The sequence below is a fragment of the Eretmochelys imbricata genome, chromosome 4 (genome assembly GCF_965152235.1).
Source record: "Eretmochelys imbricata isolate rEreImb1 chromosome 4, rEreImb1.hap1, whole genome shotgun sequence".
In the NCBI taxonomy this organism is placed as follows: Eukaryota; Metazoa; Chordata; order Testudines; family Cheloniidae; genus Eretmochelys; species Eretmochelys imbricata.
In genome coordinates, this window is record NC_135575.1 from 27133168 (window position 1) to 27148656 (window position 15489).

Sequence of the window (15489 nt, forward strand, 5' to 3'; positions counted from 1 at the left end):
GATTTTGTCATTATCCTCAATGGGGTCAGGATTTTCACTAAGCACCTGATTGAAATCCCAGTGAAGTTAGGGGAAAGATTGCTCTGCATAAAGCTTTCCAAAAGCCAACAAAACTGCTCTGCTCTGTAAAGGAAGTCTGGCATCTAGTGGACATTCAGCTGTTCTATCATGATACCTCTGTTTAGTAGGGAAAATGTGGCCCATTTATATATGCCAGAAAATCTATAGTAGTATTTCAAATTTGATTTTCAGATTTAAATTGAATGTGCCAGATCTGAATACAACTGCCTAATAGTGACATTTTAGCTCCAGCTGGTGGTAAAAATTAATGTTAAATTTTAAATGAAACAGGTGTCCATTGCAATCAGTAGGAAATTCAGTTCTCTATTTAATTACTTTAGAAACTTCTGAGGATAAGTGCAAGAATCTTGATAAATCACTTATGCGTTGGAAATACTTTAGAATTTTTTTATTTTTTAAAAAGGTTGTATTCCAAGTTTTCTCAGTATTTCAAAGAAATCAAGGAACTTCTTGTTTTCTGCAACACCAGTTTTATCCGGGAATACAAATATTTGGTAAAACAATAGTAGAAATTAAACAGTTTGAGGATTCTTGTATAACTGATTAGAAAGAGAAGAACATAGATTTATTTACATTATTTTAACAAATATTATAGGAAGGAATCAGATCCTTCTAATTTTACATAGAACATGTTTTTAATGAGATCTAAAATATAGTGTTACATTTGCCACCACCAAGATCACTATATTGAGATTAGAGTTAGATCACAAGAATTTTTCTTTTTAATTACGTTCTGAATGTAATGCATAAAAAAACAATCTTTTCTTTTCATAATTTCATATTTAACTAATCTACATTACTTTTTTGTTAGGTTTCTTTTTCTTTTCTTCGCTCTGAGGTTATTGGAAGAGGGATGGAAGTAGATGCTACACTCCTTAAGTAGTTCACATAGATTTGCTGTGACCAGTTAGAGCAATATTCTTTTACACTTAGGTTGAAAACAATAAACTACTAATGGAGTGAGGTACTACTGGGTATGAGTAAGGGAGGAAGAATTTGCCCCTTAGAATATCTAAACTACTTCAATATATTTATGAAGGAAGTTAACTTTTTATTTAAAATAATTCTTTTAAAATGTTAGAATAAGTTAGAATTAATTCATTTTCTGCAGCTAATTCAGTCCGCATGCTGTTATAGTCTCTGAAAGACCTTGTAAACTAAGAGAGAAGGTGACTTTTTAATAAAACCAGTTTAAGGTGAAGTTTAGGGTCGTAAGTGTGAATGGTATGAATCTTAAATAGTTTTCTCCCCCTAGTGGACATGAACACACATTTTTTTAAAAAACCAGCCATAGTTCCTGCTGGTATTCTTCTTCAGGCAATTGACTCACTGACTTCTGTGGGTGTAGAAGTGCCCATAATTTGGCATGTAAGTCCATCCTTATTACAAATTGTTCTAGAAGACTTTCTCAGGTTAGAACTGAGGAAATTAATGTAGCAGTGTTGGAATGTTTCTAATGCAGGTAAGGTAGTTGCATTTAGCTTGATTTTTGCATATGTATCAGTGCATCTCAAATTATAAATTCCTTATCTTTCAATTTTTACAAATATTCACAAAAAGGACAATGGCATAAGATTATCTGTTTAATTATTCTATGCCTTGATAAAGAAGAAAATAAATGCTTGCTTCCCTTCTTATAAACGAAAACTGAAATGTCAAACATCTTAGACTTGACAAAATGATTGTCTAGAAACTATGCTGTTGGCATAGCTGTGAAGTAGAAAAATAATCTGCAACAGTATTAGGAGGGAATATTTTGAATATGTACCTTTCACCTTTTGCAATACAAGCAACACAATATATTTACTTGTAATTTTCCAGAAAATTAAATCTGCAGTCTCAGAATAAATGGCATAACACTGGTTATGATAAATATTTGTTTTCATCCCAAAGGGATTTGGGAAAACCCAACCCAACATCAAATATGAAGCTGTTAATGGCATCTCCATTCTTAAAAAAACAAAAACCCAAACAAAACTCTGTTAATGTAACATTACAAGCTTCACAGTTAAAATGACAAAGACAGAAATTACAAAAACTACAGGTTTCAGAGTAACAGCCGTGTTAGTCTGTATTCGCAAAAAGAAAAGGAGTACTTGTGGCACCTTAGAGACTAACCAATTTATTTGAGCATGAGCTTTCGTGAGCTACAGCTCACTTCATCAGATGCATACCGTGGAAACTGCAGCAGACTTTATATATACACAGAGAATATGAAACAATACCTCCTCCCACCCCACTGTCCTGCTGGTAATAGCTTATCTAAAGTAATCGTCAGGTTAGGCCATTTCCAGCCATTCTGAGAATACTTCCTTTGCAGGGGGCCTCACCAGCTAGCCAACCCTGCTCCTAGCCTTCGTTGTAGGTGACATGTTGGGGGGGCTGTGGCTGGAATGCAGTAACTTTCTGCTTTCCATGTCCTATTGTGGTCCATAAGAGGCAGAAAAATGTAAGTTAGAACACACTTGAACTCCTTACTGACTCCAGGAGCTGGGCAGACTTCCAGCAAGGCTCAGAATACAGAGAATACGAAAGGGCTTATACTGCCTTTGCCCTCTTACGCCCCGGATCTTGTCTCATATGCAAGAATCAAGGAACTGAAGATTGGGAGTCAAGCTCTTAAAGCAACATTAATTTACAGCTCACATTGCACATATATTTTATATTCCTCTTTTTCTTTACGAAATGTGGTGTTTCATATATTAAGCTGACAGGGTGTGCAACTTGTTCAATATATATTTTTGTTTTGTATTTCGGAAAAACACATGATGTAGTCATATATTAGGTTGATAACACTTTTTCCATTCCTCTAGTATCTTTGGAGGATGTCAAGCAAAAGCTACTAAAATTATACCTTTTTACACCAGCAGGTTCAGGTAATTTGCATACAAGAGTTTTAAAAGAGCTGGCTGAGGAGCTTGCTGGACCAATAATGTTGATTTTTCAATAAATCTTGGAGTACTAGGTAAGTTCCAGAAGACTGGAAGAAACCTAATGTTGTACCAGTATTTAAAAAGCATAAATGAGATGATTTGGGTAAGTATAACCTGGTCAGTCTGACACAAATCCCAGGACAGATAATGGAGCAGCAGACATAAAATTCAATTAATAAAAAACTAAAGGATGGTAATATAATTGTCAATCAAGACATGCTTATGGAAAATGAATCCTGTCAAACTAATGTGATATTTTTATGAGAATACAAGTTTGATTGAAAAAGGTAACAATGTTGATGACCTACATTTAGACTTCTGTAAGGCATTTGACTTGGTTCCACATGACATTTTGATTAAAAAACTAGAGAATGATATAAAATTTAACATGGCAGATATTAAACGGATTAAAAGCTGGCTAACTGATAAATCTCAAAATTGTAACTTGTACTTGTAACTTGTAATGAGGAATCATTATCAAGAGGGTATGTTTCTAGTGAGGCACTGAAGGAGTTGGTTCTTGGCCTGACACTATTTAACAATTTTATCAATGACCTAGAAGAAAATATGAAATTATTACTGATAAAGTTTGCAGATGACGCACAAATTGGGGAAGTGGTAAATAATGAAGAGGACAGGTCACTGATTCAGAGTGATGTGGCTTGCTTGGTAAATTGGATGCAAGCAAACAATATAGGATTTTAATATGGCTAAATGTATACATCTAGGAACTAGAAGGTAGGCTATACTTACAAAATGTGGGACTCTATCCAGGGAGGCAGTGAATCTGACAAAGATTTGAGTCATAATGGATAATCAGCTGAACATGAGTTCCCAGTGCAATGCTGTGGCCAAAAGGGCTAATGTGATCCTTGGAATCATAAACAGGGAAAACTCAAGTAGGAACAGAGACGTTATTTTACCTCTGTATTTGGCACTGGTGCTACCACTGCTGGAATACTGTGTCCAATTCTAATGTCCTTAATTCAAGAAGGATGTTGATAAATTAGGGTACAGAGGAGAGCTACGAGAATGATTAAAGGATTGGAAAATGTGCCTTTTGTGATAGACTCAAGGAGCTCAATCTATTTATTTTATCAAAGAGATGGTTAAGGGGTGACTTGATTAGTCTATGAATAGCTACATGGGGAAACAAACATTTAATAATGAGCTCTTCAGTGTAGCAGAAAAAGGTATAACATGATCCAATAATTGGAAGTTGAAGCTAGACAAAATCAGAATGAAACTAAAGTGTAAATTTTTAACAGTGAGGGTAATTGACCATTGGAAAAAATTACCAAGGATCCTGGTGGATTCTCCATCACTGGCAATATTTCAGTCAGGATTGGATGTTTTTCTAAAAAAATCTGCTCTAGGAATTATTTTGGAAAAGTCCAATGGCCTGTGTTTCTTCAGGAAATGAGACTAGATGACCACAATGGTTCCTTCTAGTCTTAGAATTTGAGTCGATGAAAATGTTGATGCGTGTAATTACTTTAACTTGCATTTCCTGATCCTTTTGAATTTTAACTATGCAGTTTAAAGTTGTTCTTAATATAAATCCTGTTAGTCCCCTTACATGGTATAACCTAAGGGAGGTCTAAGTAAAGGAAATCTCCAAGAGGTTCACCTTGAAGTAATCCTGCTGAATTGTTCTGCTGAAATGGTGGGGTTGTGAAAACATGTATACTGTTTCTTTCAACTGTGACAGAAGACCGGGTATGAGAAAGGAGGGTAAGAAATGCTACAACAGAGCAGAGACACACACACAAGCTTGAGGATAATACTGTTTTACTTCTAATACTGAACCAGGAACTTTATTAGTGTGACTCTTTCTGTGGTACTTTACCATTGTTACATGACAGATTTTGCATCTCTTTAACAGGTGACCAGATAGCATGTGTGAAAAATCAGGGTGGGAGCTGGGGTTAATAGGCACCTATATAAGACAAAGCCCTGAATATAGGGACTGTCCCCATAAAATTGGCACATCTGGTCACCCTGAACAGGTAATAGGGCTGGCCCACGCATCCAGAAAAAAACATTTGGGTGGATGTCACCTGCATCTAAGTTAGTACCGTGTCCCCAAAATTCCAGTCTCCTTCCTCTCTGGAAGTAGAAGTCCATTGCAAATGCATAAAACTGTTCCCAAGATACTTCTTTGAAGAGGATTTCTACCACACACTGGAGCTGCGGAAATGGCATTGGTAATTATATCATATTTCTATACACTACAGTCATGCCACCTGATCTCCCTGGAGCTGCAACTAGCATGTTCCCGCCATGTGGGTGACCAGGCCTGAAGCACTCCATGGTGTGAAGGAAGCAGTAAAACACTGCTGTGGTGATCTTCCTTCCACACAGAAGGATTGAAAGTCATGTTTTCAGGACCTCCTTTACACTAATTTCCTGGGGTTTGTTTTTTTCCCCCTTTCCTCTTTTTAAAAACAACAATGATGACAACAACAATCATCTGAATTGACTTATAAAAGTATTTTAAACCATCCCAGTTAAGGTTCACAAAGGGAACAAGGCATCATTATACTAGAGGGAAAAAATTCTTACCAGACACCCACAGCGCAGCCTCAAGAGATGGTTTTTCCAATTGCTTGTAACTTATTAATATTTCTATTAATTTGGCAAATTCACTACTTTTCATGAAAGATTGTTTCAGACTTCCGCTGTTTTTATTGTAGACCTTTAACATGGATAGTCTCTTTCTCCCCACGGCCACCAGCCTCAAATATAGCTGAGCAAAATATCCTCCCCTTTAAAATCAATTAATCAATCAGATTTGGGTAGATAACATATAGAAAGTTTTAGCCCCCCCCCTCCCCAAATGCTTTTATACGTGTCTGAAAATAGGTAAATGTAAGCTGTTGTACAATATTAACAATAGTATTCTGTACCACAGAAAGTTATAATAATGCCATCACGATGAACTGTAAGGCTGTTAATACTGAACAATTAGCTAGGTAAATGCCAGTTTAATAATGGGAGCTATCTTAAATCTCAAAGTATTTAGGATAACTTTTCCCAAAGTAAATGCCAGATTATGGATTTTGAGAGCTAGTTGTCAGCATTTTATTCAGGAGACTGTCTGTATTTATGTTTTTGATAATTTTTCCCTTTAGAGAGACATAATCAAGTTGTCTGACTCCACGACTAGAAATCAGGAACTGCTCACTTCAAGTCCCAGCACTACCCCGCCTCTCTATATACCTTTAGGCAAGTCACTTAACCTCTTACCTTCAGCAATAATAATGCTGTGCACACTCATCAGGACAAGGGAGCATCTTTCAATCTTCTTGTGCCTAGCAGAATGAGGACCGAAATATGGCTGGTGCCTCTAGAAACTACCGCAGTTCAAATAATAAACTTGAAAAAAGTAAAGACAGCATTTAGAAAGTCAACAGTAATTGTATGGATATATAGCTCAGTGTAGAATCTGGCCTCATGTTCCTATATTATGGAATGGAAATAGAAGTATGCTAAGGAGCAGAGGAGTATGTGGTCTTGTTTAAAATTATTTGCTGTATAGGCTCCGATCCTGCAAAAACATAGGCATTTTCTTGACGTCTATCGATTTTGATTATGATTCCTATTGAAGTCAGTAGGAGCTTTTCCATTGACTTCAGTGAGAACTGAATTGGGCTGAAAGTGTAGTTCCAATGACTTAAGTGGAATACCCAGAGATTTAAAATTAAGCCTATGCTTAAATTCTTTATGGACTGAGGCCCACCCCCGTAAGTATTGTAGCCTACAGCACTGTTGTATAACATATTTCTAACAAACGTCTTTTTTAAAAAATCCAGGTGAACTTGTAGAACTCTAAAAGAGAGAGCCATTTTTAAGCGTGCTTGGAGCTGCTGCAGTTTTGATCCAAGTTGTGGACAAGGCATTAATTAACCTGATTTCATCTGGCACATTATTTGCTATAAATTCAGGGCTATTAATTTACAACCATGAGGTAAAGACAAAGGAAGGTCTGTAACATAAAAAGAAAGAGTGCATATTCCTGACCCCAGTTTCTGTGTAACTCAGAACATTACATCACACTTCTGTCTTACTTCTTGAACATTAATAATATGTTGTAGAAGATCTGTGATTGCTATTTGCTTAGGGCCACACTTCACCGTTGGTGGCGTGCGCTGCTCCCACTGAAGTCAAAGCCAGTCTATCCCCACCAGCAAGGTGACATGTTAGAAATGGAAGGACAAAGTATTACGGGAATATTTTTAAAAAAATTAAAAACTTGTGCAAATGCATTAATAAAGTTTGGGAAAGTAGTTACACAACAATTTATGCTGAAAATGCAAGGGAATATTTAAAGACACAGTTGCTCCCCTGTTCATTTCTACTCTTGTCATGTTGGTGCACAATAGTTTTTGAAAAATTGAAAGACAGAATCAAACACTATATCTCGGAGGCTATATTCAATCCAGCATAGCGCTAAAGTACACGTTAAGCATGTGATTAGCTCTCTTGAAGTGGGACTACTCATCTGCTTAAAGTTCAGCATGTATTTTAATTCTTTGCTGGATTGTAGCCCAAATCCCATGGTGACCTCCCTTTCAGAAGCTTCTTGAAAAACTGACTCTGGCCAAGATTTTCAAAAGTGACTCGTGATTATGAGTATTTCCCTTCTTGGGCCCTTAAGAGGGTCGGTGCGCAGCAATTTCTGAAAATCTGGCTCCTTTAAGGTGCTGGAGATGCAAAAACGAGGCACCTCAAATCACTGGTCATTTGGGAAAATCTTGGTCTCTCAAGTTAACTAGCTGTTTGTAAAGTACTGTTGTTCGATTTATTTTACTATATTTTTTTCAGTCATCAACTATGACCTCTAGATACTAGTACCTTGTACAAAGAAACAACACACAAAGGGAGGAACTTGTTATCTCACCCAGTTTAAACTATCTGCAGGGGAATTATATCTAACCGACAAACTATTAGCATATACTGGCTGGCTGTTCAGACATGTTTAACTTTGGGCATTCGTATTTATATATTTATTTATTACTGGGTGATGGACCAAATCCCAGGCTGCAATGGAAGAACATTCAGGAGGAAGAGATGCAGAAAGGTGACTTGACATCTTTGTGAGCTTCCACTCTTGAGGCTGTTGGAATGCCAATACTGTCCCTTCTTAAAAAAGAGCAGCCCTGACCCACAGTTCGAGCAGACAGCGATCAGCTGGGTGTGAGCCATGACCTTATCCCTATTTTTCCAGCTAAATCCCCTTTCCAGCAGCTAGAGGTTGGTATAGGAACAGCCATGGCAGTTGTTTGCCATCGAAGGATCCCCTATACCAAAGGAAACTTCCAATGCGCCAAGTTGTCGATGTACTGGAGAATCAGACCCATTGCTTGAAATACGTTCTCCTAGAATAATCTTTAAAATGTAATGTACAATATGGTCTTTTTTGGCAATTTATTATTAGTCTTCTGTTTCTTATCGATCATGAACATAATGAGTTAATGTCAGTGGTAGTATAAATGAGAATAAATGTTGTTAGTGCATTTATGCTTCTTTTGGTTGTCAAACCAGTGTTTATGCATAACATATTTGAGGCTCAATTAATTTTTGGTGAAACTCCACTTCATTAAATGGAGATACATCAGTGATTAATTTGGCTCATTAAATCCTATGTAAACAGTAGCTACTGTTTGCTCTTTTAAAAAATAATTTGTCCACACTAATTTTAAGTATTTAGAATCCAAAATATGTTTCTCATCAAATCATGGAAATGTTAAGGGACAGCAAATATTGAGTTTAACCAACCGGGCTTGAAAATGCTTCAGATCTGTCTAAAGATATAGTCTGAAGCCCTGATTCTCCAATGAACTGCTGTGCTCACTCACAGCTTATTGCAGAACCAGCGACTAAAATATGAAACATGATGGAAATATTGTTTAATTGTTCCAGTCAGGTTGATATTTTAGCCTCAAATGGATGTGCTTAGTGTTGAACACGTATTGTTGGGGAAGAGTAGATATTAAAGACTTCTGGCACATACTATTTTAAGACATATTTCATTAAGATAAACTTTCCATCAACCAACCTGTTAGGCTAGTTCAGACTAGTAAACACTTTTTTTTTTTTTTTTTTTTTTTTTTAAGAACATGAGGGGAAAAGTCAGATGTATTTTTACTGGGTGTGGTTCAGTAGGTAAGTAGAAAGACCGAGGCATTGCTTTTTGTTGGCAGTGCACACAATAAAAGCACTAGTTCAACACTTACTGAAAGCAGCAAGTTTATTTTTTCACGAGATTGGATCCATCATTTAAACAATGACTCTGGTATTGTTGCTACATACAGTATAATTACTTGAAGGCATATATATATATAATATATACACACACACACACAGAGAATTTCTTAAAGGAAGATTCAAATGATTTTGAATCAAACTCTACGTATTTCTAAAAAGGAACATCTTATTTGTTTTCATCAATGGAAAATATTCTATAAGAAATAGCTGTTTGATACAGAAATAGTGAAATTCTGCCAATAGACTGGACTTTAGTCCATGGGATAAATTTCCCTTAATTAGACGTGGTGGCAATTCCTGCTTTCAGGAATAGACAGATAGGTCAAGGGCCTAAAATTGGGTTTGCATGCCCAATCCAGAGTTGCATGCCCAATTCCCCACAGTTTCGCACAAACAAATTCCCACATTGGGACTTATCTGTCACAATATTAATATTTATATATTACAATCCCATGCAGTATTTTGGGGGGGACCACTGTACTGTAATTTTTAATGGCTTATGTTTTATAGAGTAGAACACAATGTGAGAGGGTTACCCCGGTTCCTACAGAAACTAAAAACAGGAGGACTGTGAACAATTTCAGAGAAGCACCACTCTCTGGGGTGGCTAGCATATACAGATTCAAGCTGGGTTTTCCAAAGATTAAGGGACAAAGTAAGCACTTGGAATCTATAAAGGCTAAATTGAAATGGGATCATTTTGAGGGAGCAAACAGATGGGACATTCTGTCCAAGGGGAGGGTCCAATCCTGCTGAAGAATTTGAATGATTTTGGACTACTAGGGCCACTAGGACTGATGGGCAATTTCTGGTACATTGATTAGTAAGCATTTAGTTACTTCTGTTGGTTTTTTTTAATGTTTTCTCTCATGCTTTTGCTCTTAAAATAAATGTGCTCTGATGAAAAATAGCTATGTGGTAACTTGTAACTGCTGGCAATACACTGTTTGTAGCCCTCAGAGAAAGCAATGTATAGGGTCTGGTCTTTACGCAGATTGGCTTGCTGGAGATGTCAATATGTAGCAGGTGGCTGTGTGGCCTTAAAACGCCTCGTCAGAAGGGAGAGAGATGTGGGTCTCCATCTAAGAATGATGACTGCTGGGAGCCTGAAACCTTAAGTGGGTGCCTTACAGGGATCAAGGATGGGGAGACCAGGTGCAGTTACCTTGAAACTATGATGTGCGCCTTATTAACGAATATCAGCTGCTTTTTTTTTTTTAATTGAGGACAGATTCTGTTTTCTCCAATCACTGCAGGCTACTGTGGCAGCATGTAGGGGCTGTTCACATGCCACAACTGGCCAAAGAAGAATTTCCCTGATGCGCAAACAGCATTGCTGCATTTTCTGCAAGCCCTACTGTACACCAGGACAAGACAAGGCAGGCCTGTAATGCATGATGCTATAAGGATTCTGGCCTGCACTGCAGCCTTTTGGCTGCCTAAGACCAGCTGCCATACATTATTTGGGGTGCTCTTTTGGCCTCCTAAGTTGCCCAGAATCTAGAGAGAGAAAGTGTCACATAAGCTATATTTCTGATCCCCTCTTCTAGAGATGCAGCACAGAATCAGAATTATGAATTTCATCTGGGAGCGGAAATCTATGTGGCCTATGCAGAAGCCACTCAGTACCGAGCAGGGTTCACCCAAATAAAGGTTGTGTAACAAAAGTGACTTTGTAATTATTATAACTTTGTTTCCTCTGTTCTAACCCTTAAACTTTGCTAATAGATCTGCTTATCACCAGCACCAGGTCCCATTTTATGAGGCAAAGTTGATGTATCAGGTAACAGAAGAAATGCACTGTGCTGTCTCAAATAGAGCTTACTTTTTGGTTGTATTTCCTGTCATCTAAAATAAGTAATTCAGAACGAAAAACATTGATATTCTGTGGATATGGAGAAGCATAACCGACTGAATCTGCCAACAGTTTTTAGAAAACTTCAGCTTTTGTCTTCCAAAGAAATTACTGTAAATGCATAGTCTTGCAAAAATCCAAATTACACTGTAAAATTTAAAATATAGTTTACTTTAGGAGAATGTCTGGTGTTTGTAATAGTATTAATTTTTATATCTTCTTGTCCAGCTGCTAGACACTGATAGAATCACACATGTAGGCCCCTGGGACTACTCATATAGGCCCCTGGGACTACTTAAAGTTAAGAATGTGCATGACTGTTTGAAGAATTAGGGCCATATGTGGTAAAGAGCAGTGATGCACATAGGGCTTTATTCTGCTCCCATTCAAATAAATGGAGAAACTCCCACTTGCTTTAGTGCTGCAGAATCAAGTCCATATATGTTGCACACATGAGTCCTGATTCTGAAAGCTGCTGAGCTTCCATTCTGAGAGTGGAGAGTACTTCAAACCTTGCAAGATTAGATTCTCAAGGTCCAATCCTACTTCCTTTGACATCAATGGCATGTGCAGGAATGTAGACCCACGAGTGGTGACCTGTCACAATGTATATTTTCATGAGAAATTAAGTGATCTGCCAAAGATCCGGGGTGGGAAGCTTGCTGCCACGGGGTGGGATCGACACATTTGGGGAAGCCGGGTTTGTACTACTGAGCTAAAAGTAGCTGTGCAGACATTGTGGCTTGGGTTCTGAAGCCTAGGAGTGGGGCTGAGCTTCAGGGTCTGAGCTCCAGCCCAAGCCACAACTTCTAAGTGCTGTCTACACAGTTCTTTTGAGTGTCGTAGTGTGAGCTCTGAAAGCTCAAGTCTGTTGACTTGGGCGGGGAGGCTCGATTCTGCGGATTATACCCAGAGGGCAAGTCAGTATCCAAGTAAGAATTAGAGGTCATGAGTTCCTGGCTGCTCATTCTGTGATCAAACACAAGATTTCAAAAATCGAAATGAGAATGAACCTCAGCATCAGGGCCGGCTCTGTTTTTTTTGCCACCCCAAGCTCCGAGAGTGCAAGTGCCCAAGCAAAAAAAAAAAAAAAAAGGATGGCCAGAATGCCACCCCTGGAATTGTGCCACCCCAGGCACGTGCTTGCTTTGCTGGTGCCCAGAGCCGGTCCTGCTTAGCATGCAAAATAATCTAATGAAAATAAAATAAATAGTATTTGAAAAGATACTGCCAACTTGAAATCTAGTCAATTATTAAAACTTAAGTTCAATGTAATTTCAGATACTGCCACAACTCCTGAGATCTTCTGACAATTTGGAGGGCAGGGGGTATTAAAATTAAACTTTTGTATGTTTTTGCTAAAGATGCATGAAAGCAACAGCAGAAACTAACTATAATTCAGAAGAAAAGATTGAAATGCAGACACAGGGTTCTGTCAAATGCACAAATGAAATAAAATTGAGAAAATAAGAGAAATATATGTACGTTCTCTAATCTTCCTTTATACTAATCTTAGATGTTTGAAACAATAGTAGGTACAAGAATTTTAGAAAAAGTTTGATTTTTTTTTTAAAGTTTTCAAAACCGTGACTCTTTAAATAGTCACACAATTCCTAGAATAACACATTCCGCGTAAACAGGAACTGCTTTATGTACTTGATAGTGTGAAGGTCTGTCACTGCAAGAATATCTTCAGACAAAAAAATGGGAATAATTTAAAATATCCATATTGTGTTCCCAAACCAGTTCTATCCTCTTGTTCTTCCCCAAAGGGTTTTCCTTTCTATCATCTCCTGAATAGAACACACTGTCTATTCAACAGACAATAAAAAAAGGAACAAACTCTTGGGTAAGAAAGAAAGGAGACAGCTCTGGGACAGTTCCGACCTGAGGCCTTACTCAGTAATCACCGTGCAGCTCACACATCAAAACAGTTTGGATATTCATGAATTAAGGTATGGTGAGGTTGCTACAGCAACGTCATGTACAACGTGTGACTCCCATCACTTGTCCAACTGCAGATGTGTGAGCTAGTTTAAACATTTTATTAGATTTCCTTTTTATTTACAATCAAGTACAAACCCATCTGCAGTTGACAGCTTGTCTTGGTGCACACAATTTATAACAAACCAGAAACACCTCCCACTAATGCTATACAATATTCGGGGGCAGGCCCCAACAGATATGCTGTGAGAGTCTCTGTCAAAGACCCTGTTGATTTTACACCACAATGCTAACTGCAGTATAATGGTTTCAAACTGGAATTAACTAATCTTTATTCTCACTCTCTTACAGCATTATATCGTATTATGGTATATGTGTGCTAATATTCATTGAAATTACAGGATTTAGAGAAGATGTGAATCAAAGTCAAAAGAATGATAATTGGAAGAAAATAGACTCATCGGCAGTAGTTATGGACACTTTCTTTTCAGTCATTAAGTGATAAGCAGCACTTTCATCAATAACTTTCACTTTTTAATTTCAAAAGTACATTACAGAATTAAGTGGGAATTTTTTCTATGACTGGACAAATATTAACGTCTATTAGGAATCTATTAAAATCGGTCCTGCTTCCACTGCAGTCAGTGTTTGAACGCCCATTTATTTCAGTGGGAGCAGAATCTAGTCTATCTGAATATCACTTACTTTTAGATATTCTTTTGCCATTTTGTTTCTTTCAATGTGTCAATCCCCTACCCTCCAGAATACCCACAAATCCATTTTAAAACTTTAACTAGTGATTAGGGACTAGATACTTCAGTGAGGGATGTTCTAGAAAATAAATCAATAGATCAGATATATCCTGCCAATCTTCCTTCAGTTGCCCTCTCAAAATCCACTTCTTTCACAAAATCTTTCTACATGGCGGTCCCCACAAACTATGTATCAGTGCCATATTCATTTTATATTGTGTTGTATATCATTGTTTTCTGAGTTGGATTGGTCCTGAAGGAAGGACCTTGTATTTGTGTTTCTGCAATGGGGGCAGCTGAAATGGTACTAAAAACAGCTTTCACTATAAATGTAGGCAGTAACAAACTCAATTCAGCACAATTTCGCTGGCATGCTTTCCGAAATGGTGTTGAAGATTATTTGGTCCTATTTACACCTCTTTTCAGCAATGTTTCAGCTGCACCGATTTTCTATCATGGATAAATTTCCTAGTATAAACAATTCTACCAGTAATGATGATCAGTAACCACACCTCCATATCAGAAGGATGGGTCCTATATTAACTTTCTGATGGTTTTCTGAACCATCTCCTCAGTCCTGAAAACAATTTATTATGCCTGTCTGTGTTACTATCTCAGCAACATAACCGTAACTTAGTAAAAAAAATACAGTGTAGAGATCCAAGATAGTATGTAAGACATTTCTGTGTATAAGTAGATTTTTCTCAGTTCCATGCTGTTTACATTTGGAATTAACATTTTTTCCTTATGTGAAATCTTACAACTCCTCTGCAAGAATTCACCCTTAGTACTGCAGTCCCTAGAATCTACGTCCTCGTAACAGCAGCAGATAGCAAGCTATTTGTCTTCCATTAAACGCAGGCTGCCTAGCTGGTATCATTAACATCTCAAACTGAAGTTTTGCCAGCCTTGCTTGCCAAGAATTCACAAAAGGTATAATGATGATGATGAATACTTAGCAATTATAGTCTTTACAAGTTCAAAGTACTGTAAAAACATTAACTAATCTACTGCATGATTTTTCTAAGCTACTGCTAACTGCTGGTGTTACAAAATTTTGTAAGCTCAAACATGTTTAGTGTTGTTGGGTCTCTGTAATGTTTTTCTTTTTGCCACTTGGTTTAATCCTTGCATTTTTACTCTTTTCTTAGCTTTCTCCACTAGGTTCCAAAATCCTGTCATCTTTTTCCAGAGCTTCAGACCTCCATGGGTGGCACAGTCTACCTCATTGAGTCAAAACTATGGAATTCTCTGTGTTTGGCTGCTGGGATACCTAAATGTTTCTTCTAAAATCTCAAACTCAACTTCCTATATACTTCAACTTCCCTTACCTACTGCTCTCTTGCAACTGCCTGCTTGTCTTCCCTTCTTCAACTTCTCATTTTTTCTTCGCCTCTATTTTATTTCATTCTATTCTGTGTTTACACTGTGGTCATCACCATAGCACCTGATCACTTTCCAGTAGCGCATTAAGTAATATGACTAACATTTGTCATGTGTGTGTTCTCTCATCCTTTCCCTAGGGACAGAAATTGGTGCAGTGAACTGCTGTGGAATTTTTAAAATATTTTTTACACACCCACCTACCCCTATATGTTTGTTAGAGAAGGCAAAGTCAGAGAAATGCCTCTTGCACTTACAGTGGAAGAAGGTG